This window comes from Nicotiana tabacum, chromosome 17, assembly GCF_000715075.1.
Source record: "Nicotiana tabacum cultivar K326 chromosome 17, ASM71507v2, whole genome shotgun sequence".
Classification (NCBI taxonomy): Eukaryota; Viridiplantae; Streptophyta; class Magnoliopsida; order Solanales; family Solanaceae; genus Nicotiana; species Nicotiana tabacum.
The window spans coordinates 25,214,651-25,220,267 of NC_134096.1; positions in this window are offsets into that span (position 1 = coordinate 25,214,651).

Sequence of the window (5,617 nt, forward strand, 5' to 3'; positions counted from 1 at the left end):
GCTTGGCTTAGCTTAGCTTATTCTCTCACCCTACAACAAGATTGTTTAAGTTGATGTCTATGGTTCACCTCTGCTTTTATTTTTTAAAACTAATGCATGTTGTCTATGTTTAATAGAAGAACAACAGTGTTGTGCCACATCTTTTTTCACTCTACAACACATGACACTACATCATTCTTATGTAGGCGTTAACAGACATGTATAATTTGGACTCAATGTATAATTTCCTATTCTGAATTTGTATGCTAGGCGGTCAACAAACAATTAATACACGCAATATAGATTGAATTAGTCCGATAAACCGTCCAATAACCGTCCGATAAGAGCTAAACCGATACCAATTCGCCCGATATCTTATCGGGTGGCTAGCAGATTAATATATTTAAAAGCTGATAACCGTTAAGAGTAATTAACCGCCAAATCCGCCCGATAAGCAGCCCTAACTTAGGGTGAGCTGATGGCTCCACCTCAACTTTCACTATCTTGGCTTTTACTCTCTCCGATTTAATTACATAATAAAGTTTGAATAAACACGTCGTTTAAAAAAACATAATTTTTTTTTAAATATATTGTCATAAACGTATTATAATATTTATATGGTTACAAGAAAAAACTTATTGTATTGATTAAATATGCACATGACACGTGGCAAGGATAAGAACCAACACTTAACAAGAACTTACTAGTCAAGTCTAGGTCATCCGCGATCACTTAGATCGAAGTTTGAAGACCAAGAAGATGGTCCCAGGATCGCCCTATTCTCACCAATCAAAGATGTCCCAGATTCGGATGGTCACAAGAGGTCAAGTAGGTATTTCCTATGAACCAACGGATTCCGTGATATATGGGATTATCAATTAACTACGCACATTAATTATGCCTTACCTAAACGTAACATACGGGGTTTGCACTTGCTACAAATAATGAACATAACATGTAGGAGGGATATTAGTGACAGTTACGATCATGTTATCCTATAAATATCTCTCTTTCCCATAATTGCATCCGATTCTGATTTTCACTTTTCACTTGATATTATATAGAAATTATTGATTTCTTTAGTCATTACTGTTGTTCATTAGCTACAATTTTGTTTAACACATGCTTCTTTTTCTTTTAAACATATTTCATTATGTGATGATCTGATAGGTCGTTTTGAGTACTAATTCTAATTTCTTTGTTATGAAACCTCTCATAGCTTCATTTAATATTTATTGATTTATATGTGTGGTCCGAGGCGCTTTTCGAAAAGCTTTTATGTGAAATTTTAATGAAAATATGAATTTTGACTTAAAATGAGGTTATAGTTGATCACGGTCAATATTATGGGTAAACGACCTCGGATCGGTATTTTGATAATTAAGGTAAGTTCGTATGATGTTTTGGACTTGTACGCACGTTTGGTTGGGGTCTTGGGTGACCCAAACGCGTTTCGACGCAATATGTGTGAAATTGTGAAAATTAGGTTTAAGTTGAAATTTTAAGTTTTGACGATCGATTCTTGCTATTTGATATTATTTTGGAGAATTGAGGTATAGAGCATTTGTCCGAAAAATTATTTGGAGGTACGTAGTGAATTAGGCTTGAAATGACGAAAGATGAATTTTTTGAAAGTTTGACCGGGGGTTGACTTTTTGATATCGGGGTCGGAATCTGATTCTAGAAATTTGAATAGCTTCGTTATGTCAAATGTGACTTGTGTGCAAAATTTGAGGTCAATCGGACGTGATTTGATAGGTTTCGGCGTCGTTTGTAAAATTTGGAAATTTCGAAGTTCATTAGGCTTGAATCCGTGTGTAGTTCGTATTTTTGAAGTTGTTTGTGGTGATTTGAGAGTTCATCTAAGTTCGTATTGGGATATAAAACTTGTTGGTATGTTTGGTTGAGGTCCCGGGGACCTCGGGTTGATTTCGGGTGGTTAACGGCCAAAGTTCGAATTTGAAGAATTGCTGAAGATTTGTTGGTTCTGGTGTGATTGGGTCTTCGCAGGTGCGAGGGTCTTCGCAGGTGCGGAGCCTATTGCACAGAAGCGCGTTCGCAGATGTGGTCCTTGGCATCACAGAAGTGGAGGCTCGTTAGGCAAGGGATGTCCGCAGAAGCGCAATTCTTTCCGCAAAAGCGGATGCGCAGGGGTGAGCCTAGGCACCGCAGGTACGAAAATGCCTGGGCAATGTTAAAAATGAGGGTTTCCGAGATTTTTCTAATTTTCGGACCTTGGAGCGCAGTTTGGGCAATTTTGGAGAGGAATTTTTCCACACAACTTGGGGTAAGTGTTCTTGACTCCCTTGTTATTATATTCCATGAATCCATCTTCATTTTAAGCAATTAGTTGATGAATTTAAAGAGGAAATTTGGTGTGTTGGCCTAAAGTTTCATAATATGAATTTTTGAGTTTTGAACGTCGACTTGGAGTCGGAATTGAATGAAATTAGTATGGCTGGACTTGTAATTGGATGGGTTGTCGGATTTTGTGAGTTTTGTCGGATTCCGAGATGTGGGTCCCGCATGCGATATTTGGAGTGTAATTTTCGGATTTTGTGGGAAAATATTAGTATTTTGATATGGAATTAATTCTTATAAATTGTATGGATTAAATCAAATTTATTGTGGCTAGATTCGAGCCGTTCAGGAGTTGATACGCGTAGAATTTGATTTCTGGAGCATTGTTTAACTTAATCGGCATTGGATCGTCTTGTTCGAGGTAAGTAACTTTTCTAATCTTGGAGTTGAGGGTATGAACCCTGAATATACGTATTATATGAATTGTTTGAAGGTGACGCACATGCTAGGTGACGGGCGTGTGGGCGTGCACCATAGAAATTGTGACATAATTATTTCTGTGAAATTTTGTAGTCAAGTAATCTTGGCATTTTCTATGCAATTTTATATGTTGTGTTGAGAATCATATTAAAATCATACTGAGGCTATGTGCCAGTATTATTGGGACCCACAGAGGTCATATTGCTGTGAATTATTTGTTTTAAATTGAAATTTTCATACTCAACCATATTCATTTCATTGCATATCATATTTCAGTCTCTGTTATTTATTGATACATCGTATCATCATTTTCGGGCTATTTTCACGACATTGTGAGCCCATGAGAGAGAGACTGGAGAGATTGATGACTGAGGGAGGTCGAGAGCCTCACTGTGAGGATATTATTATGTGGATTGGTGTAGCCAGTCTGCAGCAGGCCATATTGGCTTTATATATATTATTATTATTATTATGTGGATCGGGGCTGCCCGCCTGCAGCAGGCCTTATAAGCTCATATAGCATGTGAGTTGTCCTTGCAGCACGTGAGTTGTCTGTGCAGTTTATAGCGCTTGGGCTGAAGGAGCCCCTCCGGAGTTTGCACCCCCCCAGTGAGCGCGGTTGATATTATTGAGTGATGGATCTTCCCTGGACATGGATCTTGTCCAAAGTATTATATACCTGGAGATGGATCTTCTCCACGGGATAGATTGGCCCTACTCGGTACTGAGTGACTGATGATTAGTTGATGTGTATATTTCGGGATGGATCTTCCCTGGGCCAGATTGGCCATATACAGTACCGAGTGATTGGGTATGATGAGTGAAATGTGTGAGAAAGTGAGATTGAGTACTCTAAGAGTGTGAGTACATGAGTTCATCTCTAAGATACATTGCATTGACATGCACACATGACATACAGACGTAGAGATGTATTTTTCTTATGTTGTACGGTATCACATCATTCATGATTTCTCACACATATTGACAGATGGGCAAAGTGATGCATTTGTTTTACACTGGTTATCTGGAAAGAAAAAGAAACATCTTATTTATTATTGAAAGAATTTTGGAAAATTATTGTTTTCAAACTTATTTATGTTTTTGGCAACTTCGGTAAACGATTTGGGTTTTCATGGATGTACTTGAAAGGCAGAACTATTTTCAGAGATCGTGTTTTTGTTGAGCTTTTGATTGTTGAGTTACCTCTGGTATTACTTGTTTTATGTTGTTATGAACTATTGTTGGTTATTGAAGTTGGGACCCGACCTTGGTACAAGCTCGTCACTACTTTCAACCTAAGGTTAGGTTTGTTACTTATTGAGTACATGGGGTCGGTTGTACTCATACTACACTTCTGCACCTTGCGTGCAGATATTTGCTGATGATGTTGCTGTGTTCGTTAGGAGCTGGATTTGAAGATGTACCTACGTTCCGGTTGTAGCTGCCTCTTGTTCATGGTAGCCTTAGATTCATAAAACTTTGTTTATGTACTTTTCAAACAGATGATGTATTACTTCATGCTAGTTTTGTATTCTCTATTCTTAGAAGCTCATGAATTGTACTACCAATTCTTGGGGAAATGTATTAGTTTTATATATTTTCTTTTAATTAATTTCATTGGAATTGGATAGTTGGTAATTGGCTTACCTAGCGGGTTGGGTTAGGTGCCATCATGACTAGTTGGATTTTAGGTCGTGACAAGGTGGTATGAGAGCTCTACGTTCATAGGTTCTACAAGTCATGGGCAAGTGTCTAGTAGAGTCTTGCAGATCGGTATTATGACGTCCATACCTATCTTCGAGAGGCTACATGGCATTTAGGATATATACTTTCCATCTTTCTTTCCTTATCGTGTAGAATTGATTCAGCTTGAAATATAACTCTTTGAATTCCTTCCATGCATTCATGTGCACGTGTGAGCGTTCGGTATCAGCAATGCATTGCCGACTTGTGATTCAATGAATGGGGTTCGAGATGTGTATTATGTGTTTTGGTGTTGGGCCAGCCAGGAGGACTTGAGGCCAGGTTTAGACCACATCTTAAGCTCGGTAGCTTCAGTTGCAACTTGTACATTTGGACTCATATGTCCGGTAATGTCCCTACGAGGGAAATTTATGGCTTGATGAACAGTGGAATGGCTTTGTGATGAGTATGATGTAACTGCGGGATGTGTTAAGACGATTTGGAATGTGACGAGAAGTGTTTCCTTGAAATGTAAAGTAAGGCCATTGGGTGCTTGATTTTCATTTTGATGTGACGTACAACCTTGAGAATTAATGTTTTGGAGGATCTTTCATGTTGTTAAATTTTGGGACAAATTAAATTCTCATGTCTTGTTAATGAGTTTGGACTCAGGAATATTAAGTGATTGCGTAGTAATTGTGGATGCAAAAGGGTATAACAAGATATCAATTTGAGGCTAAGTATGTGAGTTATCCCCTGTGGAGCAATCTACGTAGGTGTGTTCCTTATAATGTGAATGGAGAGTTTCTTTTCTGCAAGCGGGGCATATGTGTTGAGATTTGAATTTGAATTTGGTTCAGAAAGTTGACTTGAGTGTTAAGAGAATTAATGCGAACTTAGCGGATGATTGAGGTATTTTATGGTTGGTGTTGCATGAGCTTGAAAAGAATTTTCGTTGGACCGACTACGGTATCATGGCAGTAATACGGTATGAGTATTGTGAGTTATCATGTGTTTTAATCTATGGATTTGAGCCAAGTGGGGGAGCCTGCTGTTGACGGTTTGATTTCATGGTGATATGTTAAATTTTAGTTTTGGTTTGAGACATACATGTGGATTAGTGATGACTTGTAGAGGTTGAGATCTAAGATGACCTGAGAAAGAAAATTCCTGA